Genomic DNA, 24,567 nt, shown 5'->3' with positions numbered 1-24,567 from the left:
TGAGGGTGTTCAAGCGGTGTTTGAACCTTCAGCTTAGGGACATGGTTTAGTGTTGATCCTTCAGTGCTGGGCCAAGGGTTGGGCTGGATGATCTTTGAGATCTCTTCCAACCAGGTTGTTATGAAGGCAAAAACTGTGAATTTATTGTCAACACAAAAAAATTACAAGTTTGAACATGGGCTGGGAAAAACTGTTTGGAGAGATGACCCAAAATGTGCAAACTGTCAGTGGAACAAAGTAAAGATCTCCCGTGGACACCTAGGCCATGTATTCCCCAAGGGAGACTTTCCAGGCTGCCAAGCTGCTTTTGTGTGGAGAGGGAGAGAAGCAAGCAAAGGCAGCAGGCAAACAGGCAGCCAGCAGCCCAGCAAGCCTCTCTCCATAGCAGAACTCCTTTTATGTCCCTGCCAGTCAGAGCTGGGGTCAGTTTCTGAATGAACTGGAAGGGTGAGTCCCAGACCGAGGGGCACCAGCAAGCCTGGCTCAAGGTCTGGCAGGGCTCTGCCCTGGAGTGGGAGCAGTTTGCACCTGCCACAGACAGATGGATTCTGGGATTCTGGGCTTGATCCAGCAGCTGGCTTCCCACCAACCACCTCACCCATTCCTTCAGTCCTGCTGTAACTAGATTGGCTCTTTGCCCTGTGCTTCTTCTTGGCTTTCTTGAAGATGCCTTTTCCAAGGAGCCAGAACCTCTCTGATGGCTCTGTGCACATTTCAGGGCACAGCACAGAAAGGGAAACATGAACAGACAGCAACATTTGCAATGAGCCTGTGCAGGATACCTGAGATGAATCTCACAGGGGCAGAGGGGTTTGTTCTGGAGAACAGAAACATCAGGGCTGTGTCAGATGTCCACACCTGAACTGGCCTCAAGGACTCCTAATGCACACCAGGATGCTCAGAGAGGATGTCTTTCACCATCACTCAATACAGGACTTGCACTGCAGCAGTCAGAGAGTCTCCCTGGCTTCTTGCTACTACTGCCAAAGGCTGGGAGGCTCCTCAGCTCTCCAGTGGCATGGAAGCTTAAGGGAATGTGTGATGGTGTTTGTGCTTACTCAGGTTCCTCTCACCTCACATACATGCTTACATCTCATCTGTGCAATGCAAACAGGCACTGCTGACCTGCTGATTCTATGTCCTCCTATGGAGGGACAAAGAACCTCTCCAAGCTGTGGTGAGAGGTCACTGCTGGAAATGGTGGTTGTGAGGGACTAGTCCAGGATGACTGCACTGGGACAGCTTCCCCAGGGTTTTCAGTGAACACAGGCACAGATCAGACCCTCCTCTGCTGGTCATTCAGCTCTCTTTTTGGGTGGCCTGGCTGTGTGAGGACAATGCTGTGTGCCCCATACCTGCACACTTCCACACTTCAGCTGTTCCCTGGTGTTGTCATCTGTGGGACAGTATCTTGGCCATGCTCTTGAGGGAAAATCTGGAAGATGACCTAGGCCTTCAGACTCTGCCCTGAGCAGATCGCCTGTCTTTGTGGAACTGCTCTTTTGGAGGACAGAAGTGTCAGAGAAGTTCCTATGGCATTTCCCTGCCTGTGGTCACAGAACTGAAAACATAGTAGAACCATGAGCAAGCTGCCAGAGCACTCAGGCCTTAAACCAACACAAGGCTTCTGAAGGAGGGTGAGGAAGTGGAAAGAGAACAGCCCTGGGAAAACAAGTGCTGGTGCTCCCTGGAACTGCTGCTGTGCTGGGACTCTTATCCTCCAACTCTGCACACTAAACCTTTTCATAAATCTCCAGAATTACCTTGGAGATGACCTCTGGAAAAAAAAAGGTTACTGAAAGGCCCTTTATTTTGTTTAAACAAAGAAGGAGCAGAGGTCCTGTTACAAAAACTCTTAGAAAAGCAGAATGAATTAGGAAGGGGATGATGATGTAATAAATAGTTAAAATCCACCATCACCACCAAAAACTCGAGCAGCCAGGCTGGGCCCGCACTGAGTGACATCAGAACTGCTCTGCAGGAGAAGACAAAGAGTTTATTGCTTCTGAAGGCATCCAGGGATCAGTTGGCTCAGGGCAGCCTTCAGCTCCTGGTTCCTCAGGCTGTAGATAAGAGGGTTCACTGCTGGAGGCACCACTGAGTACAGAACTGACACCACCAGGTCCAGGGATGGGGAGGAGATGGAGGGGGGCTTCAGGTAGGCAAAGATGCCAGTGCTGATAAACAGGGAGACTACAGCCAGGTGAGGGAGGCAGGTGGCAAAGGCTTTGTGGCGTCCCTGCTGAGAGGGGATCCTCAGCACTGCCCTGAAGATCTGCACATAGGACACCACAATGAACACAAAACATCCCACAAATGGAAAAGCACTAAAAGCACTAAGCCAAAGTTCCCTGAGGTAGGATGTGGAGCAGGAGAGCTTGAGGATTGGGGGAATTTCACAGAAGAACTGGTCCACAGCATTACCCTGGCAGAGGGGCAGGGAAAATGTATTGGCTGTGTGCAGCAGAGCATAGAGAAAGCCACAGGCCCAGGCAGCTGCTGCCAGGTGGAGACAAACTCTGCTGCCCAGGAGGGTCTCATAGTGCAGAGGTCTGCAGATGGCAACATAGCGATCGTAGGACATGGTGGTGAGGAGAAAATACTCTGCTGCAAGCAAGAAAAATACAAAAAATACCTGAGAAGCACATCCTGCATAGGAGATGTCCCTGGTGTCCCACAAGGAATTGGCCATGGATTTGGGGACAGTGGTGGAGATGGCACCCAGGTCAGTGAGAGCGAGGTTGAGGAGGAAGAAGTACATGGGGGTGTGGAGGTGGTGGTCCCAGGCTATGGTGGTGATGATGAGGCCATTGCCCAGCAGGGCAGCCAGGTAGATGGCCAGGAAGAGGCAGAAGTGCAGGAGCTGCAGCTGCCTTGTGCCTGGGAATGGCAGGAGCAGGAAGTGGGTGATGGAGCTGCTGTTGGCCATCTGCTGCCTGTGGGAATGTCTAAGAAGGAAAAGAAAGCAAAACTTGATGACAGACTCCTCTGAGAAGAAGCACTCCAGAGGTCACAGCAATCCCTCAGCTGAAATGGACTTGCTCTCTGCTTTGTTCTGGCTGAGGCTGCTGTGAGGAGCAGGAGCTCAGGCCATGTGCTGCCAGGGACTCATCTTGGCTCTGCTACAGTGGAGCTACTGTGCCCATCAGGCTATTCCCTCTGCCCTGCACTTTCCCTTGTGCTGCCTTGCAGGTGTTATGCCCAAATTAGCCTTTAGAACCCCCCCAGCTCTCTGTGCTCTGAGGAGAGCAGGGCAGCACTGCTTCAAAGGACAGTTCTGTGAACTCTTCTCTGTCCCAGCCCAGAAGTGCAGCTGTGAGAGACAGAGCAGGACACAGCCTCTCCTGAAGAGAATCAAAGGACTCTGAGAGCTGAGTCCTGACCCCCAAGGGAAGGCTCAGCACTGCCCAGTACCCTGTGGCAGATCTGAGCCCTCCTGGGGGCAGCTCCAAGCCCAGCAGGAGGGGCAGAGCAGTCAGGGATCCTGGAGATGAGATGTTCTAAAGAGTCATTGCCCAGCAGACAGCACCCAGAGACGTCTGCAGAGAAGTACTGAGAGAGCAGCCTGAACACAGCCTGCCCCAGGTCTTCTTGGTAGATTCCCATCATTCCCAGCCCAGCTCTCCTGCCTGGATCTGTCCCTGCCAGGAAAGATTCAAGAGCACCTCAGACTCACCCTGTCAGTAGATGAGTGACTTCTCCTCCAGTGAGCTCTCAGCATCCTCCCAGTCCTGGCTGCCTTGAAGCTCTCTCTGCCTTCCTCATCTCACTGAGATGCCCTGAGATGCCCTCAGACCTGCTGTGTGGTGCAGAGGAGCTGCTCCTGGCCAGAGCTCCATGCAGCCCAGAAGCCAGGCCCAGCTATATGGTCAGCCCAGGGCATTTAAAGGAGCCCTCTGGTGGCTTTGGTGCCAGGTAAACCTCAGGGACTGAGAGGAGGCTGATGAAACATCTCCAGAAGTCAAAGTCGGATTCAAACTCTGAAGTTTCTTGTAGTGTTAATAGGTTCCACTGGGGGACACTACAAGGAAAGTGTCTTCACAGTCTGGTGAGAGCAGAGAACTGAGGCAGTGCTGACAGGTCAGGACAAGCAGCTCAAGGTGGCTCTGCTGCTGAGGAAACCTGGAGGGGTCTCATTGATCCAAAGGGCCAAGCCCTGACCCCCAGCCCCTGGCAAGGCAGATCCTGTCCCTCACCTGTGGTTCTGGGCTCTGCTGGGGACAGTGGGGAGTGAGGATGAGCAGTGACCAGGGTAGGAACTTGTCAGGTTTTACTGTGGTTTGCTTCCAAAGTGACAACTCCTGCTGAAAAGGAATGAAATGTACCCTTAAAAATAGTTTTCATCAGATACTTTGTGCAATAAAAACCTTTCCAATTAGCTGCAGAAACCTTGGCAATAATTAGAGGTTCAGCAGTATTTAATGAGCCCCATGGAGTATTTGGGGCTGATTACATCATCCTTAGGTACTGCCAGGAGACTCTGCCAAGCTACTGCCAAGAAGCCTCTCAACAAGTCCAAGGCAGAAGCAAACTCCAAAGTACCTTGAAGCACTGATTGGCCTCACTGAGGCTTGTTACTGACAAAGGCTCCCCAGGGACTCGTTAGAGCAGCTTGTTAGAGGCCAGGATTGCAGGGAGACAAAGGCAAAGTACAGGGGAGAAAAACTTGCCTTTGGTCTAGGAAGCAGAAAGGCCAAACCCTGACCACTGCTCTTGCAATAGAAGAACCTCAAAGCCTCAAAGCAAAGTTTCTCCTCACAGGCCTTGGTGGCTGAGGCAAGTGCCAGAGCCATGGGCACAAAAACCTCGGTCCTGTTTGGCCTCTCAGCCTTTCCAGAGCCCTTGGTCATCCCTACTGCAGCCTCTCCTTCACTCTCCCATGCCTGTAGCTCTTTCCCTTCAGGCTGCTGACACCAATCTTGCTTCCTCACCCAGCTCTCCCCCTGCCATTTCCATCCCTTCCCTGAGCTGTCTCAGATCTCCCTGCCATTTCCTGACACCTCTGGATGGCCTCATGCATAGGAGCTCTGCCCTTGAAGGGACATTTCTTTGGCCTCATCTCCACTCTGAATCTTCCAAGATGCTCTTTGTGGAGGTTTTAATCTCTCCCCACTCTCCAGAAGAGCTCCATCCTCTCTGAAACCACCCTTCAGCCATGTGCACACTGCTATGGCATTGCCCTGAGCCTCCATTCAGCAGGCTGAAGCAGCCCAGCACTCAGCCTCTCCACAGAGATGTCAATCCCCATCCTGGAAAATCTCTGCAGCCTCCCCAGTTCCTGGCTTCCCCTTCGGACTTCTGAACTCTGCACCCAGATACCAGGAATCCAGATGTGGCCACAGCAGTGTTGAGTCTGGGGGAGGACAATTCCTGTGTCTGGCCACTTTTCTCCTGCCACAACCCATCTGCAGTTGGCCTTCTTCCCTGTGTGCAGGGTTTGTTTCATCCCAGGGCATTTGGAATAGGGAAAAGGACCTCAGGAAAGTCTTGCTCAGTATTGCTCTATGAAATGCAGACAGGCCTTAGGCCTGGTCCTTGAAATGGGAGCTTAGGAGAAGACAGAGGCTTAGGGCCTGCTCTTGAAGGTGACATTTGCCCCAGCTCTTCCCAGAGAGGTCCTTGCTGTCCCCTGTTCTGCTCCCTCAAGCAGACCAGCACTCACACATGCCCTGCACTCTAACAGCCATGCAAACAAAGGGGAGCAAGCTCAGGGTTAGTGCTCCAACCAACTTCTTGAGACTGAAGCCCAAGGCAGGAATCCACAACCATAGCCAGGCCCAGAGCTCTGAGAAGCCCCAGGTGGTGTCTTCCTTTTGCACTTCATGCAGAATCTGCTTGGTTCCCATATCTCACTGATCATAGAATGGGCTGGGCTGGAAGGGACCTCCAAAGGTTACCTTCTCCAACCTTCCCAGGGACATCCCCAATACATTAGGTTTCCCAGAGCCCTGTCAAGCCTCACCTTGAATATATCCAGGGATAGGACCCCAACCCCCTCCCTGGGCAACCTGTTCCAGTGCTCCACTACCCTCATGGTGCAGAACTTGTGCTGGCTCCCACTTCCTGCACAATCCTGCTTTGTTCCCATATCTCTGGACACATTTGGAATCTCTCTTCTTTGCATCAGGGGCCTCTTCCATCCCCATCTTGTGCTTCTAATTCTGGATTATCCTTAAGGGAAGTGTTCATTTGCAAGCTGAACAGGAGCCACCAGTGTGCACCTGCAGCCTAGAGAGCCAATTGTATCCTGGGCTGCAGCAAGAGAAATGTGGCCAGTAGGGCCAGGTAGGTGATTATCCCCCTCTGCTCCACCCTGGTCAGACCCCACCTGGAGCTCTGTGTCCAGTTCTGGAGCATCTATTACAAGAAGGATCTGGAAGTGCTGGAAGGTGTTCACAGAAGGGCCATGAGGATAAGCAGAGGGCTGGAGCTGCTCTGCTCTGAGGACAGACTGAGGGAGTTGGGGCTGTTCAGTCTAGAGAAGAGAAGGCTCCAAGGAGTCCTTCTTGTGGCCTTCCAGTATCTGAAGGAGGCTACAAGAAAGCTGGGGAGGGACTTTTTAGGGTGTTGGGTAGGGATAGGATTGGGGGAGAATGGAGCAAGACTTGAAGTGGGGAGATTCAGATTGGATGTTAGGAAGAAATTCTTCCCCATGAGGGTGGTGAGACACTGGCACAGGTTGCCCAGGGAGGTGGTGGAATTCTCATCCCTGGATGCTTTTAAGGCCAGGCTGGATGTGGCTCTGAGCAACCTGCTCTGGTGTGAGGTGTCCCTGCCCATGGCAGGGGGGTTGGAGCTGGATGATCCTTGAGGTCCCTTCCAACCCTGACAATTCTGTGATTCTCAGTATGTCCAAGAGGTATTATCAGGTGTTGGAATTCCAGTGAATGCCCTCCCCCCCTCCAGCCCTTCCTTAGGGTTCTCAGGGCAGTTGGTGCACCCCCAGCAGTTGCTCTCATCAGCTCTGTGTTGTGTTCTGTGTCCATCCAGAATGGACATTTGCTACCAAGGGCTTTCTTTCTAGATTCAGGTGATGAGATTTTCAGTTCCCTTCTCCTTCTCTTCATTCTGCTGTTCCTTCTCCTGCACTAGTGCCTGCTGGGACAGGATCCATGTGATTAAGAGGAACCCACTGGCAATTTCTGGGGAGCCTCAGATTCACTAGAGCTGATCTGCACCATTCAATGTCCAGAGCAATGTGAACCCTACAGCACTCAAGGGAACAAATAGTTAGAGAGCAGCCCCATGGAGGACCTGGGAGTTCTGGTGGGCAGGAAGTTCTGCATGGGACAGCAATGTGCCCTGGTGGCCAGGAAGGCCAGTGGGGTCCTGGGGTGCATTTGGAAGAGTGTGTCCAGCAGATCCAGGGAGGTTCTTCTCCCCCTCTACTCTGCCCTGGTGAGGCCCCACCTGGAATATTACATCCAGTTCTGGGCTCCCCAGTTCCAGAGGGACAGAGATCTGCTGCAGAGGCTGTGAGGATGCTCAAGGGACTGCAGCACTGCCTGATGAGGAGAGGATGAGAGTCCAGTGGCTGTTTAATCTGTAGAAGAGATGTCTGAGATGGCATCTGATCAATGCCTATCAATATGTGAGAGCTGGGGGTGAGGAAGCAAGAGGCAGGGACAGCCTCTGCTCAATTGTGCCCTGGGAGAGGATAAGGGGCAATGGATGGAAACTGCAGCACAGGAAGTTCCATTTCAACAGGTGTGGTGTGTTCACTACGTTGATGGATTTGCTTTCAGGGGGCTGATGAGCTTCAGCCCTGTTTGTGCTGCTGGCGGTGCTGACTGTTAGCTTAGGGCAATGGCTCAGAGCTGTGCTGTCCACTGCTGGGCAGCTTGCTCTGGTTTCATCCAGAGCAATACAGGACACTCCCAAGGAAACCACTGTGAGATCTGCCCAGATGCTGGATGCTGAGGAGTGGCAGGGGGTGGGGGAGGGAAGGGGCAAATTCTTAGGCTGGTGGTCACCTCTGGTGCTTTGGAATTTCACCCCTGAGCAAGTGCAAAATCCTCCCCAGCTGGGGAAAGGTTTGGGGAAAGTCTGTTGTCAGCCTGGGAGCTCCTGAGAGACAGAAATCACTGCAATGTGCTTGGGCCTGGCCCATGCCTCTCGAGCCCTTCTCATCTCTGTGCAGAGGGCTCAAGGGCAAGAGAAGGTCTCTGGACCTACAGACAGTGCCACAGGCATGGCAGCTGTGTCAGAGAAGCAGCCTGTGCCAGGATCAGCTGCCCCTCATAGTGAATGATGCTTATGACCAGGATTGTGCCCCAAATATTACCAGAACATGCTTCTGTGTGTGTGACTCTAACCCCCTTTGTCCCCCCTCCCTTCTGGAGTTGGTGGGGGGGGACAGGACCTTGGCACCACTGAGTCCAGGACAACAATCTGCCTGGGCATGTTTCCACCCCTGTGGCAAACAAGGCCCAGGCTACATGTTTGTTTGCCCTGTTTGCAGCATGTGCTTATGCTCATTTGGCAGAGTATCAGCTGATTGGTTAATTATTGTGTTAGCAGTGGGTGCTGACTGGAGCAGTATTCTTTGGGGCAAATGGTAAATAGGAGTTGTTTGGTAAACAAGTGCCCCCCACGCTGGTGTCCGTGCCTATGCCTGCGTGCGTCTCTGTGCCGCTACGGTCCGCCTCGCCCGGGACTTGAAGCAGCTCCAGAAGGCCTCGCTGCACATTGCCACTGCTGCCCGGCTGGGGGCAGTGCCGTGGAGCGTGGGGTCAACTGCCGCATGAGCCATCGCCACGGGAGGAAACCATGGCAGCCCCTGTGCACCACCGGTCCTGAAGCGCTACAGCCCCCAGAGCGGGGAACCTTTGCCAGGTGCTGCGCTTCGTGGAGCCAGCGGCAAAAGCCTCTGAAGCTTCCCCTGGGAGGCTCCAGGACCTTTGTGCTCTGGGAGAAGCAGCAACCCCGCGGCACAGCCACGCGGTCGGCGCCGTTCTCTAGTTCCTCATGAGGGCACGGCCGTGCCGCGCTGTCAGGACTCTAAACACATCACCAAGGAAAGATTTCATGAGGTTCTCAGCTCGTGAGGAAGCCAAACCTTTGCTTTATAGAATTTGGGTTCAGGTAGTGCTGAAACTGTCCTGGGTTGAGGGTTTGCCGGTCACCGACCAACCCCTCCCCCACTGCTTCTCCAATCAGTTTCAACTCTAAATTCTAGAACTCATTTGGTTCCTCTGAAGTGCCCAGGCACAAACGTTCTGCAGAGGTGGTTCCACCAACCCAATACTGCTGCCTGTGAATAGAAACTAAATCCCCTGCGGCATAGTTTGTATATCAATAGACTACCAATATATCTATTCATTGATATCCTTGCTGCTCATTCCTGAGGGCACATCTACAACACTCCTGTAGGGAAAAAGAAGCCTACAAGGAAAGCAGCTGATCCTGCAAAGGACCAGGAGGGATCAGGGTCCCCATGGGAACAAGAGAAAGAGCCTGGGCTGCTGGCTTGGTTCTTATCTCTGGCCTTGGAAGATGACCAAGGACAAACAGTGGATGAAACAAGCAGCAGGCCCCAGCAAGGCAAAGGAAATCTCTGCTCCTCTGTCCAGGCCTGTGTTTCAGCTGTGAAGGAACTGACCCAGGAGTTCCATCAGCTCCAGAAGAAGCTTTTATTCCCCACCTGTACAGTCCTGTGTTTCAGCCATGAGGAGCAGCTGCTCCCCTGTCCAAGGGAGAGAATCTGGGAGGCACACAGCACAGCACACCCTCTGCTTTACTTGTGTGACCATGGGCAGGACGTGAGGAAGTAGAAAGGAAAACCCAATCCAGTCCTGGCTGCAGGAGTCTGTGACTTACAGGGGAATTGTCCCCCCAGAGATGCTGCCTCAGTTTCCAGTGGGAAATGGCCTAAGAAGAGCAGGGAAGCTGAAACTGCTTCTGGTCCTCCTGAAGGGACTCCCAAAGTATCTTCACAAGATGCAAGGGACCCAAGACAGAATTAGAGGGGCTCTGCCTCCAACCCGATGGAAGGGAGAGACAAATTGGTTTGTTGGACTGTACAGAACCAATGGCCTGGCAAGTTGAAGCCATGAGAGAATAAAGCTTTAGTAGATACAGGTGCCCAGAGTGCTCTGACACCATCAAACCATGAGGGGTGGAACCCGTCTGTGTTTCTGGTGTGACAGGAGGATCCCCACACCTGGATGTGTTGGAAGCTGAGTACTGGGATGCAAGCCACAGTTTGCTTTCACTTGGAGGCATGGAAGGAGTCACTGGACTTGATTGCCCCAGAGGTGGAAACACAGCCCCAGCATTTGCAGCATTTGGACTGGACATGGACTGATCCAGACTGTGCTGGAACAGAGTGGAGCTGCAGAGCACCTGCAGTGAGCAGCCCTCTGGGTACTGCAAAGCGACCTCCTGTGGAGTGAGAATGGACAGTGCCTGAGGTGTGCTGCTGATTGCTGCTGGGCATGGTGCAGGTGGCACAGAATGAGGGCTTGGGAATATCAAAGGTTAAGTTGAAAATTTGCTGCCATTACTCCACACCATCCTGCCTCATTCCACCTTCATAAGGACAGTGCTGGCTGGAGCAAAGTACTACAGGGTCTGAAGTTCAGATGGCAACATGAGAGGCTTCCTGTTCTGGTTGCTGCTGTTGGGTTCTGGCTCTCAGGTGCTGGCTCTTTGCTGAGGGGGAGGGCTGCAGGGGTTTAACTCCTGGCTGCTGCTGCTGCTGACTGCTGTGCTTCTTTCTGCAAACAGCCTCAGGTCAGTGTGCATTATGGGATCTCATTTGGATTTAACTCTTTCGGTCTTATCTCAAGTCCTTATCTCAACCCAGAGGGTTTTTTTTTTGTTCCTCTGTGTGTTCTTTTTCCCTCCCTTCTGTTTTGGGGGGGCACAGACAGCTTAACCTCTTCTCAGCTCTTCAACCTGTTCCAGCCCCAGAGTGGAAAGCCAACAGAAGCTTTCTGAGTTCTTCCAAAGATCTCCATGAGCTTCCCCCTACACCCTCCAAAGATCCCAAAAGTCAGTCCTAGGACCATCCAAATCCCAAACACCTAAGATCACCTGAAAGCCCCTGCAGAATGCCTCTGAGATTCCTCTCAAGACTCCTCTGAGACCCTCATTTTCCCCTCCCTCAACTGGGCACGCAGCTCCACCCCATCCCTTGGCTGCAAATGCCCCCAAAATTCAGGCATTGATGCAGGGATATCTGAAATAAAAGCAAACAGACAGGATTTGGGTAACTTTTGGGTTTTATTGAGACAATTGGTCAATGGACAGAGGATTTCTTACCCCAGGAAGACACAAAGCATTGGGGAAGAACCAGACAGACCCTGGCAAAGCCCTGCCCAGCTCCACTGGGAGCTCCAGCTGTGCTGACTCAGCACTGTAATTGTTCTCATTAGCAAGAATTGGTGTTCAGAAGGGCAGGAGGTGTTTGTTGCTGCTGGTGTCCCCAGTCCCTGAGAACTGCAAAGGAAAAAGGGATGATTTTGGTGCTGGAAAGGCCCTCTCAGAGGGGTCACAATTACCCAACAGATTCTAGGTGGATTTATGCCTCTGCTCCAGTGCAGCCTGCTCTCTGGTGTGGGTGCAGCGGTGCTTGTTGAGGGATCGCTTCTGGGTGAAGTTCTTGCCGCAGGCAGCACAAGTGAAGGGTGTCTCACCAGTGTGGGTGCGGCGGTGGCAACTGAGATAGCTCCTCTGGCTGAAGCTCTTCCCGCAGTCAGCACAGGTGAAAGCCTTCTCACCAGTGTGGCTGCGGCGGTGATGAATGAGATTGTCTCTGCGGCTGAAGCTGTTGCCACAATCAGCACAAGTGAAAGACTTCTCACCAGTGTGGGTGTGGCGGTGGCGACTGAAAGTCGCCCTCTGCCTGAAACTCTTCCCGCAGTCAGCACAGGTGAACGGCTTCTCACCAGTGTGGGTGCGGTGGTGCTGAATGAGCGTGCCCCAATGTCGGAAGGCCTTGCCGCACTCAGCACAGCTGAAAGACTTTTCGCCAGCGTGCACACGACGGTGCTCTGTGAGGTGTCCCCTCTGGGTGAAGCTCTTGCCGCAGTCGGCACAGCTGTACGGCCTCTCACCATTGTGGATGAGTTGGTGCTGGATGTAATCCGTGCTCGTGGTAAAGCTCTTGCTGCACACAGCACAGGGGAACAGATGCTCTCCAGTGTGGATGCGGCGATGGATGGTGAGACTGGAGCTGTGTTTGAAGCGCTTGCCGCAGTCCCTGCAGGGGAAGGACTTAGTGCTGTGCACACTGCGGTGCCGCCTGAGGGAAGATTTGTGAGTGAAGGTCTTGCCACACTCAGCACAGCTGTATGGCCTCTCACCGGTCTGGGTGCAGCATTGCTGGATATGCTCAGAGCTCTTGCTGAACCTCTTGCCACAGTCACCACGGATGAAGGGCCGGGGGCCAGGGTGGGGGCAGTGGTGCTTCACCTGCTCTGAGCCAGGTGGGAAGCTCTGCCCACACTCAGGACACTGATTCAGCTGCTTGGGTGGCACAGAGGGACCTGCTCTGGCTTCATTCTCTTCAAATTCCTTTTCCTCCTCATCCTGATCACCTTCATCCTCATGGTTATCCACCTCTTCATACTCATCATTATCATAGTCATCCTTCTCCTCAGCATCACCATCCTCCATCTTGTCCTCTTTCTCATCCTTCTCAACACCCTCCAGGCTGCACTTTGGCTGCTCGAACTTCATCTCTGGCTGCTGCTTCTCCTCCCAGCTTTTGTCTGGGTCCTTCTGTGAGGCCATACTGTGGCAGGAAGGGGTTACAGCAGAGAGATTAGGAACATGGAAGCACCTGAGCCCAGGATCACAAAACCTCACATCCTGCCTGGGACAAGACAGTCCCTGACTCCCAGCACTTCCCAACACCCAGCTGGAGGAGAGAATGCAGAAACCTTCAGTTTCTGCCACAGTGTGGGCTCAGACCTCTAATACCTGTGCTGAGACCCCAGGTTTCCGTTGATCAGTGCCCTGAGGTACCCTGGGACTTAAAAGTGGTCTGGTCCCACTCTGCTCGAGCCTGGTAGCATTGGCAGGGTGGTTCCTGGCCCAGGCTCTGTCCTTTGATCTCTTCTGGCTCAGGCAATGGAGGCAGCAGCACTGAACAATTAAAGACCAAACCACCTCCAACCTTCTCCCACCACCCTCCACGTGCCAACTACAAACATCACCTCCTTCCACACAACTGATCCCAAGCCTGGGGAGTTCCCAAACTCCAACAGCAGATGTGCCTCAGAGCTCCTGGAGGAGCGAAATGTGGTGGGTAGGAGGAGGTGGAGGAGGCTGGGAGGTGCCCTGGGACTCTAGGATTCTGGGGGCTGGGGTCCTGCTGTTGCCCCACTCTGGGTTTCTTAACTGTTGGGCTGCTCCAAGGGGCAGATCTGCAAACTCTGCTCTTCCACAGCACACAGGGGAAGGGATGATGGAGAGAGGACTCAGCCCCTGACAGAGAGAATTAAAGGGCTCAGAGAAGAGCGCTGATCTGCAAGGGATGGCTCAGCACTGCCCAGGACCAGGCAGCACAGCTCAGCCTACCTGGGGGCAGCTCCCAAGCCCAGCAGCACAGCCACAGCACACTCCCAGGGCGGATCAAGATGGGAGACCTCAACAAGGTTGAGGCCGGATGTGAGGAGGAGGTTCTTCCCCATGAGAGTGCTGAAGCCCTGGAATGAGTTGTCCAGGGAGGTGGTTGAGGCCGCATCCCTGGAGGTGTTTAAGCCCAGGCTGGATGAGGCTCTGGCCAGCCTGATCTAGTGTGGGGTGTCCCTGCCCATGGCAGGGGGGTTGGAACTGGATGATCCTTGTGGTCCCTTCCAACCCTGACTGATACTATGAGACTATGAGACTAAGTGCAGGCTCAGCTCCCAAGCCCAGCACACAGCTGCAGGCCAGCATCACAACACAGCTGCCTCCACACAGCCTCTCCCAGGCCTTGCCTAAAGCTTCCTCCCACTGCCTGCCCAGGCCTCTGCTGCCTGCACCTGCCTTTGCCAGCAGATCTTGCTCTGGCCACAGCTCTTCTCCCAGGTCCTGCCCCCACCCCACACACTCTGTGCTCACCTTTGACCTGCACACACCTCTCTGCTGCCCACTCCCCAACAGAAGATCACAGCAGCCCTCAGGACACACAAAAAGGGAGCTTCATGCTTTCTGGAGGTGCAGCAAAGGGGGAAGGGACTTGGGCAGCTTCTTGCTAAACCTCTTCAGTCCTCACTGGGATGCTGGAGGAGTCTCTGACTCCTGCCCAAACCTCACTCCTCCAGCACCCTTCACACACCTGCAGCCCAAAGAGACTCAGTGGAAAGGGTTTGGCTTCCTTCTCTCCCTGACCATTTCTCTCACCTTGCTCTTTGCAGTTCTCCTGGAGCTACCACTCCACATCCCCAAGAGAAAATGAGGTTGGATGGGAGGGCACAGTGCCCATGGGCTGCTGTTCATCTCCCAGCTGACACATGCAGAGCTGCAGCACAATTCATTCCTTTCACCTCCTCAAATGCTGCCAGATTCTGCCATTCCCTGCACACACATTTGCCACCTGGGCCCTGGATCCTCTCCTCTTTTTGGGGGGGATGAGGCCTAATTCCTGCCTGACCACTCCCAGGCCCATCCCTCAGTCCCAGCTCATCCATGGCCCTGCTGCCTTGGCTGTCCCTTGGCCCTGTGTCCCTCACCTCCACTGCCACTGCAGCTGGAAAGGTGGAGTGGGAAATGCTGTGGCTGAGGAAGCATCTAAGCAACTGGGCTGGAAGCAGCAGCACAAGAATGGAAGGGGCCTGAGACTAAAGGCTGGGATCAGCTGGAGGGCTGAAAGAACAGCACCAAGCCAAGGGGGGGTTACAGATGAGGGCTGGGGAGGGACCCTGCAGACACCTCAGGCAGCAACTGATGAGAGCAAGGGGGACAGAGAGGGAGTGAGACCTCAGGTGACTCCTGCCATGGGGGATGGCTGGGCTGTGTGGCTAGGAGCCCTGAGTGCCTGCTTGGGCTGTGCTGGATGTCAGGAGGGGTCAGGGGACTGTCCTCAGCCAGGCAGGTTTTGGAGCTTGGAGCTTCTGGGGTCAGCTGCTGCCAGCACCATTGGAGGTAGGAGCCAGGCAGAGTCACACAGCTGCTGAACTAAGCCCTCCCACGCCCTGCAGCCTTCACCCTCCATCTCTCCATCCATTGCTCCATCTCTACTCACTTGCTGCCCTCTCAGAGTCCCCAAGGCCCCAGGGCTGATCTTCACAGACAGCAGGGCCCAACAGAAGCCCCTGGATGAGAGCATGGAGGAGAATCCCTGTGGTGGGTGGAAGGCACTGGGATGTCTTACACCAGAGAGTAGAGACCTCCAGAAGGGACAGCAGAGTCCAGAGGGACACCACAAAGTGTCATCTAGCTTAGTTCATTCCCACAAGGCCTGCACTCAATCTCCACAAAGGAACAGCACAGGATCTCCAATCTCCTTTGCCCTTCCTCTCTGCTCCCAGGAACAGCTTCTGGGATCTCTCTCTGCAGAGGAGCTTTGAGGCCTTGGCAATGCTGCCAACTGCGGCCTGCAGCAGCCTGGCTCACCTGGGAGCTGCCTACCAGAATCTGTAACTGCAGCTCTTGGGTATGGGGGAGGAGGGGCAGAGAGGCATGGGGGAGGGGGAAGGCATTTGGGGCCTGGGGGTCTGGCCTGCTTTGGTGGAGCTTTGGCCTAGGGAGGTTGCTTGGGTCCCGTGGTCCAGGCACACTATGGATTGTTGTGGATTGGATGCTTTGCACTGTAGGATGCAGCTCTGAACAGCACAGCCATGGAAACTGCTCTGCTGAGACTTCACCTGCAGCACTGCAGCCAGCTCTGGAACCATCAACACAGGAAGGACATGGACCTGATGGAGAGGGCCCAGAGGAGGGACACAAAAATGATCAGGGGCTTGGAGCAGCTCTGCTACCAGGACAGGCAGAGGGAGCTGGGGGTGTTCAGACTGGAGAGGAGAAGAGAAGACTCTGGGGAGACCTAAGAGTGACCTTCTGGTACCTGAAGGGGACTACAAGAAGGCTGCAGAGGGACTCTTTGCAAAGCCTGCAGGGACAGCACCAGAGGCAATGGCTTCAAACTAGAGCAGAGCAGATTGAGATTGGAGGTGAGGAACAAGTTCTGCACCAGGAGGCTGCTGGAACACTGCAACAGGTTGCCCAGGGAGGGGCTTGAGGTCTCAGCCCTGAAGAGGTTCAAGGTGAGGCTGGACAGGGCTCTGGGCAACCTGAGCTAGTGCAGGATGTCCCTGCTGACTGCAGAGGGGCTTGGACTGCAGCACCTTTGCAGCTCCCTGACAAACCAAACCACTCTAGGACTCTAGGAGTCTAAGGGCAGCCTCCAGGGAGAGCAGGAAAAAGATGAGGCAGAGGAGGACAAGGAAGAGGACAAGGAGGAGGAGAACCAAAATCCCTTCCTAACTCCTCCAAACCTCTGCCAAATTCCTGGAAAGCTCTTCCAGCTCTGCAGAGTTCATTCTGAAGAGAGCTGAGGGAGTTGCTAGGCTCAGGGATGTCTTGCACACTCTGCACAAATGCTCCAGAAGCTTTCCAAGTGCCCTCAAAACCAGCAGCACAGCTCTGCTGCCACACAATGCCAGGCTGCAAGGGACCCCAAGGCTCAGCTGCTCCAACCTTGCCAGCTGACACTGGACTGGAAAGGAGCTGGCCCAGCCCCCTGCCAAGCTGAGCCTTCCAACTCTGCCCTGCAGGGCAATCCACCACTGCCCTGGGGAGAGGATTCCAATGGCTGACTGGCAGGGAAAAGCTTTTGCCTCTGCAGGGCACTGTGCCACTTCAGCTCAACTCTTGCAGCAGCTTTTGAGATCTGCCTTTGGAGCACCACAAACTCTGAAGCACTGCAGTGCAAAGCAGCTCAGCTTCAACTTCCAACTGGCTGAACTCTCTCATTTTAGATTCAAGGCAGGGGCCAAGCTCACACCCAGCCCCCAAGCTCAAGAACCAGCAACTAAGGTCAGAGTCAGCTCCCAAGCACAAGAATCCAGATCAGAAATGCAGAGCCAGCCCCCAGGCTCAGAGCCAGCTCACATCCAGGCCCCAAGCTCAAGAACCAGCAGCTAAGATCAGAACACTTCCCAAGCTCAGAGCCAGCCCCTGAGCTCAAGAACCAGCAATTAAGGTCAGAACACTTCCCAAGCTGAGAGCCCCCTCCAGAGCTCACACCCAGGCCCCAAGCTCACAAGCCAGCAAATAAGGTCAGAACCACATTCCAAGCTCAAGAGCCAGCCCCCAAGCTCAAGAGTCAGCCACTAAGGTCCAGAACCTAGATCAAAAGTGCAGACTCCGCTCCCATGCCAGCAACTAAGCTCAGAATCACTTCCCAAGCTCAAGAACCAGCCCCTGACCTCACAGACAGGCCCTGAGATCAAGAACCAGACCCCAAGCCCAGAGTGAGCAACTAAGCTCAAAACCCTTTTCCAAGCTCAGACCCAGACCCCAAGCTCAAGAGCCAGAAAATAAAATCAGAACCACTTCCCAAGCTCAAGAACCAGCAGCTAAGCTCAGAGCCAGCCCCCAAGCTCAGAGCCACTTCCTAAGCTCAAGAACCAGCACCCAAGCTTCAGAACCTAGATCAAAAGTGCAGACTCAGCTCCCAAGCTCAGAACCAGCAACTAAGATCACAACCACTTCCCAAGCTCACACCCAGCCCCCAAGCTCAAGAAACAGCTCCCAAGCTCCCAAGCCAGCACCTAAGGTCAAAACCCTTTCCAAGCTCAGGAATCAGCCCCCAGGCTCCAGTACCAGCAACAAAGGTCAGAACCAAGCTCCAGAGCCAGCCCCCACAAGCTCAAGAGCCAGCCAGTAAGGTCAGAACTACTTTCCAAGCTCAGAGCCAGCCCCTAAGCTCATAACCAGCCCCCAAGCTCAAGAACCAGCCCCTGACCTCAGAGACAGGCCCTGAGGTCAAGAACCACACCCCAAGCCCACAGCCAGCAACTAAGCTCAAAACCCCTTTCCAAGCTCACACCCAGAAAATAAAATCAGAACCACTTCCCAAGCTCAAGAGCCTGCCCCTGAGCTCAGAGCCAGCAACTAAGGTCAGAATACTTCCCAAGCTCACAGCCAGCCCCTAAGCTCCAGAACCAGCCCCCAAGCAACCTAAACCAAAAGTGCAGACTCAGCTCCCAAGATCAGAGCCAGCCCCCAAGCTCAGAACCACTTCCCAAGCTCAAGAAGCAGCAACTAAGCTCAGAACAATTCCCAAGCTCACAGCTAGCCCCCAAGTTCAAGAGCCAGCCCCTAAGCTCCAGTACCAGCAACAAAGGCCAGAACCACGCTCCAGAGCCAGCAAACAAGGTCAGAGCCATTTACAAGCTCAGGAACCACGCCCTGACCTCAGAGACAGGCCCTGAGGTCAGGAACCACACCCCAAGCCCAGAGCCAGCAACTAAGGTCAGAACCCTTCCCAAGCTCACACCCAGACCCCAAGCTCCAGAGCCAGCAACTAGGGTGAGAACCACTTCCCAAGATCAAGACCCAGACCCATGCTCAGGAGCCAGCCCCCAAGATCAAGAACCAGTTTCACAACTTTGCTTATTTCAAGTTCCCTTCATTGCACTTCTGCTAAGTGTCCAAACTCAAGCAGCCAGAGAATGCTTTGGGCTGGAAGGGACCCCAAAGAGCAGACAGCTCCAACCCCCTGCCATGCCCACAGACACCTTCCACCACACCAGGCTGCTCAAGCCCTCATCCAACCTCACCCTCAGCACCTCCAGGGAGGGGGCAGCCAGCACCTCCCTGCCCAACCTGCTCCAGGCTCTCACCACCCCCACTCCAAACTATTTCCTCCCAAGCTCCACTCCAAATCTGCCCTCCTCAACCTTCAATCCACTCCCCCTCAGCCCATCACTCCCAGCCCCGCACAAAAGTCCCTCCCCAGCTCTCCTGCAGCTCCCAGCAGCTACCACAAGGCTGCTCCAACCTCTGCCCACAGCCTCAACAGACACAACTCTTACAGCACACACAGGGGAGATGCCACAGCCCTCCCACCATCCCCATGGCCTCCTCTGCACCCCCTCCAACAGCTCAACCTCCTGCCCCTCTTGGGGGCACCACAGCTGCACACAGCACTCCAGCTGGCAGCACACAATGCTGCCAGCACAAAAACCATTGCAGCAAAAGCCTCAAGCTGTGCTCAGCTGCCAAAACCAAGGGGAGCTGAACTTAGCCACAAGAGGAAGGACCAAACTCAGCCAAGACACTGATCCAACACCCAAGGCTGCACAAAACAACCAGCAACAGCTTCCAGCAACAGCAGACCTGCAGCTGGGCTGCAAAGCTCTGCAGAAGAAAACCACTCCAGAAGGGCTCCAGGGCCCCAGGGATTGCAAAGCCCAGGCTCTCACTCTCCTCCTGCACAAGGAAAGCTTCACTTGCCCACAAGAAGCCAAACACTGCCCCACACCAAGCCATCCACACCACTTGACTTTCAACCTCCTTCAAGCCCTTGCCTGGCAGCAGCACTTCCTCAGCCCACAGCTCCAGCAACACCACAAGGCCTTGAAGGCTCTCCTGCACTCCACACCTCTCAGCCACACCCACACCCCTTGGCCACCCACAACCCAACAAGCTTCCTGCTCACCACTTCTCTTCCCAAGCCTCACCTCCCTTTGGCCCTCTCAGCACACCACCAACTGACCCCAGAAGGCTCCAGCTGGCAGCACTGCTTGCAAGAATCCCAGGCACTTCCAAGGGCAGACTAGGAGCCCAGAGGCAAACCCCAAACCTTTCCCCTCCCCACAGGACTCTCTCCCATTTCCCATTCTTCCCAGCACCTCCAGCACCTAAGAGGCATTTGCTCTGGGGCAGCTTCCTCACACAGCCACACAATTGCCTGGCCTGCAAAAGACCTCTCTCAGCACTGAGGCCAACTGCCAGCCCCAGCACCACCAGGGACACCAAACCATGGCCCCATGGCCACACCTTGCTGCAACACCTCCAGCCATGGCCACTCCACTGCCTCCCTGGGCAGCCTCTGCCAGGCCCTGACCACTCTGCCACCAAACTCATTCCTCCTCCTCTCCAACCTAAGCCTCCCCTGACACAATTTCAGGACACTTCCTCTCCTTCTCCCACCTGAGACTAGGCACAAGAGCCCAACCCCCACCTCACTGCAGCCTCCTTGCAGGCAGCTCCAGAGGCCAAGAGGTCTCCCCTCAGCCTCCTCTTCTCCACACTAAACACCCACAGCTCCCTCACCTGCTCCTCTCAGCCCTGCTCTCCAGACCCTTCCACACCTTTCTTGCCCTTCTCTGCACCTGCTCCAGACCCTCAAAGCCCTCCTTGCAGTCAGGGGCCCAAAACTGACCCCAGTATCCGAGGGGTGGCCTCCCCAGGGCCCAGGACAGGAGGACAATCCCTGCCCTGGCCCTGCTGGACACAGCACTGCTGAGACTTGCAGAGCACTGCAATTGCTTTGCTCACTTGCAGCAATCATTTCCTTCCCTTCCCAGCTCATTGCACAGCAAAGAGCAGCAAGGGAATTGCTTTGGCTTCTGCTGAAGCTCCTCCAAGGAAGCTGCAGGACTTCTCACCACCAAAACCATCAACAACAGGCTGCCCCCAGCCCAAGCCAAACCTTTCAGTCCAAGTCAATGCAGTTCCTCAGCCACAAGCAGACACTCAACAGCTCAGCCTCATTTGGTTGCCTGCAGTCTGCTTCTGACCATGCTTCCTGCCAGCACAGCTGCCAAAAGCTCTGCACAGCTCTCAGCCTGCAGCCACACAGCAAAAGCTCCTCCTGCCCTGAGCCTTTCTGTGCTCAGGAGGCCTGCAGAGAAACTGAGAATCACTCTGCAAGCCCCCAGGGAATCTTTGTGCCTCAAGAGATTGCAGAGCACAGAGGCCTTGGATGCCACCACCCCCAGCACAGCCAAACCGCCCCACAGCTGACACCAGCCCCAGGCGCTCCCAAGCTCAGGCTCAGCACAGCACCCACGCCTGACACCCCCACGGCACCCAGCACACAGCCTGCCCACAGCTCCCCCCCGCGCCTGGCCCTCAGCCCAGCCGCTGCCCTTCAGCACAGCAGCCGCCCGGCACCTGCCAGCACAAAGCCTCCAAACCCCCAGGGCTCCCCCACACACCCCCACAGCAGCCTCTGCTGCAAGCCACACCCCACGCTCACCACCACCTCTCCTGCACACAGCAGCCCCCACAGCGCCGCTGCCACCTCAGCTCTGCTGCCAGCCCAGCCCCCAGCACAGGGACACAGGGCCAGGGACAGCCCCTGCAGCCCACCAATGGCTCCGCCTGCAACACAGCAGCAGCCAAAGGGGGCCTGCAGCTGCCCCCACCAGGGGGAGGCAGCAGCACAAGGAGCCCCACAGACCCCCCAACCCCACCCGCGGCCCTGCAACCGCACAGACCCCTCCCAGAACAGCACAGACGAGGCTCACCGACCCTGCACACCTCAGCCCTAGCCCACAGCCCCCCTCCCGACCACCCCGAACACCGCAGACCCCCACAGCCGCACAGAGGTCCCCACAATCAAAGCGACACCCCCCGCAACCGCACGGATCCCAAACGCCAAGCTTGCAGAGCTGCCTCGGACCCCACAGCCTTCCTCCCCCCAACCCCCACCAATTCACCCTAAATCCCTGCAGAGGCTTCCCCCCCGCAGGCCCTCCGACCCCTGCCCCATAAACCCTTCCACAACCCAAGCGACCCTCCCGACCCCTCGCAGCCCCACAGAGACCATTCCGTGATCCCCACCCCACCACCCCCAACTCAGCCCCAGAGACTCCCTTATCCCACCTGGTCCCCGGGACAAGGGGGAAGCAGAGAAGGAGAAGGAGGAAGAGCTCAGCGCACAGGGAGCCGGCGGCCCCGGCAGGCTGCTGGAGAGCAGAGAGCGCTGCGAGGGAGACCCCGGCCCGGCCCGGCCCGGCCCCTCCGGCTGCTGCGGCCACGTGGGACGGGGAGCGGAAGCAGGTCGCAGTCCGGAGTAGAAGCTCCGCCCACGGCCGGGCAGCCTTAGCCAATGAGAGGCGGCGGGAGCGCGGCAGCCCCTCCCCTGGGCGCTGCCGAGGCCCAGCCAGGAGCTGCCCCTGCCGGCCGCGGCCGCCATTGTTGCTGCCCCGTGGGGAGCGGCAGCGGTGCCGGAGCGCTGCGGGCGGCGGCAGCGGAGCGGGGAAGGGTCTGGGCGGGCCCCGGGGCATGCTGAGAGCCGGGGAGCGTTGAGCTGCTGGGCCCCGGCGCTGCGCGGGGCGTGCGGAGCTCAGCCTTGAGGTTTTCCTTCCTGCCTTTGTCTTGGAGTCCCCAGGCTCCCACTGCCTGCTGCGGAACATCTTGGGGCTGCCTCCAGCCCTCGCAGCAGCCTCTCTCGGGTTGCACTCAGATTGGTTTGGTCTCAGGTTGGCTTTGAGCTTTTTCCCTTAGGCTGTGAGCTGAAGGCAGCTCAGGAAGAAAGTTCTGACTGCAGGCTGGAGAGAGAGGACTTGGGGCCGCAGGAGGAAGTTTGAGGAGGGGTTTGGAGGAGCCCAGAGCGCTGGTGCAGGGCAGAGACACAAATAGGTCCCTGAGCCATAGCCGCCCCCAGCGCTCCCCGGCCCCGCAGCCCCTCCCGCCCCGCCGCAGCTCAGCAGCCGGCAGCTGCCGCTCGCCCTCCAGCACCTCGCATCCGAAGGGAGTCTCTGGTTTCAGTTCTGATGCGCCAGAGGGTGAGGAGTCTGGGTTGGGTTGTTGGGTGTTTGGCAGCAGCAGCAAGGTCATTTCCTGTGCCTTTTGTCCAGGGTCTGGATCTAGCAATTGCTGTGACCCCACCTCTGCAGAGCTATTTCCTGGCTGCGTTTGCAGTGTCCCCGGGGTTGGGCTTGTTACCAGTGCTGATTGAGTCTGTTGCTGCCTAACAATCATTTTGATGTCTTGCTGGAGCTGGCCTCTTGCAGCAACATTGACTTCCCATCTCCTCTTACTGTCTTTCCCTTGGGGCTGTTAGTCCTTGTTACCTGTGCCAGTGGATTTGGTTTTGTTCCTGTATGAAGTTTGGTTTCAGGCTAACAGCTCTGCCCCTGTGTGCTGGATTTTCATGCAGCATGTGTTGTGTTGGCAGCAATTTGGTTTTCCACTGCTCCCCTGTTTCAGTGTCTCAGTCCCTGCTAATAGGTAACTCCAGCCCTTGGTCCATGAACCTGATTCAAATAGCAGCTCAGGTCTGAGCAAGCTTGCTTCTGTCCCTTCACTCTTGACAGCAGTGATCCACAGCACTTCAGTTGGGGGCCAGATGTTGTGGGGCAGGGAGGTGATGTTGTTTGAAACCCCAATGCATTGCAGTTACATTCTCATGACTGTGGAGCACCAGCTGTCAAGTCCTCCCCAGCTTCTCTAGGCTTCTTCTTGTGCAGCATCAAATGTGCCTTTTGTAGTCTTTGGGAGCCAGCAGCTAAGGTTTCTCTCTCCATCCAGCTCCACCTCTTGATTATGGAAGATTTGCTCCCTGTCCTGTGTTCTTCTTCTCTAAAGCTGCTTTTTATCATCCCAGCAGTCTCTCTCAGTGGCTTAGCTCTTTGTTTTGGTCTGTAAACCATTTCAGACTGTCCTGGTTTACTGATTGGGTATCCCCAGAAGCTGCATGAGGGTGACCCAAACGACCTCCTGATGTGTGTGCCATCACCCCATGTTCCTTCTGTCCACATTACAGAGACCTGAGCACAAACCTAACAGGCAGTTGTCCCCCAAGAAGTTGACTCTTCCCTTGAAAGTGCCACCGGTCTGTTTGCAGCCAGAAAGGATCTTCTGTGTGGTTCTGAGCCTGAATTCAAACCTCTCTCCCTTAATCCTGCAGCTACAAGGGGTCCAAGAGAGCAGAGGTCTCAGCTGCTTTGCTTTGTAACCTACCTGTGCCTCCCTCAGGCCACTGCTGAATGGCTTCATTGATGCCACAGCTTTGACTGTGACTACCAAGGTGTCTTTGATGGGAGCTGTCTTAGTGTCTGGCAAGGTTTCAAGGGCAGTGTCCTCCACTGCAACAGGAGCAGCACTGTCTGTCCTGTAGCTCTTAGAGCTTCAGTTCAGCCTAGGGCAACCATTGTCAGTTTGCAAAAGGCATACACAAAGGATGAAAAACTGCACCCCCATGGCCAGCGCCACTCACATGGCCTGGGCTGTTGCGGCGGCTCTGATTGGCTGCGGCTGCCCGGCCGTGGGCAGCACCAATGGCGGCCGCGGCTGGCAGGGGCAGCTCCTGGCTGTGCCTCGGCAGCGCCCAGGGGGAGGAGCTGCCGCGCTCCCGCCGCCTCTCATTGGCTGCGGCTGCCCGGCCGTGGGCGGGGCTTCCGTTCCAGACTGCTCCCTGCTTCCGCTCCCCGTCCCACGTGGCCGCAGCAGCCGGAGGGGCCGGGCCGGGGTCTCCCTCGCAGCGCTCTCTGCTCGCCAGCAGCCTGCCGGGGCCGGCGGCTCCCTGTGCGCTGAGCTCTTCCTCCTTCTCCTGCTCTGCTTCGCTCTTGTCCCGGGGTGCAGGTGGGGTGAGGGAGTCTGTGGGGCTGAGTTGGGGGTGGTGGGGTGGGGATCAGGGAATGCTCTCTGGTGGGCTGCGAGGGGTCGGGAGGGTCG

At 55.8% G+C, this 24,567-nt stretch overlaps 1 pseudogene; it reads right to left on the bottom strand.

Moving 5' to 3' along the window:
* The window catches only part of LOC137457129 (zinc finger protein 585A-like), a 182,306-nt pseudogene extending 160,002 nt beyond the window's left edge, over window positions 1-22,304 (bottom strand).
* Window positions 22,305-24,567: the final 2,263 nt, after the last annotated feature.

This window comes from Melanerpes formicivorus, unplaced genomic scaffold (genome assembly GCF_026170545.1).
Source record: "Melanerpes formicivorus ecotype bairdi unplaced genomic scaffold, bMelFor1.0.p_v2 SCAF_160, whole genome shotgun sequence".
Taxonomy (NCBI): domain Eukaryota; kingdom Metazoa; phylum Chordata; class Aves; order Piciformes; family Picidae; genus Melanerpes; species Melanerpes formicivorus.
This window is presented reverse-complemented; position numbering and strand designations above follow the sequence as displayed.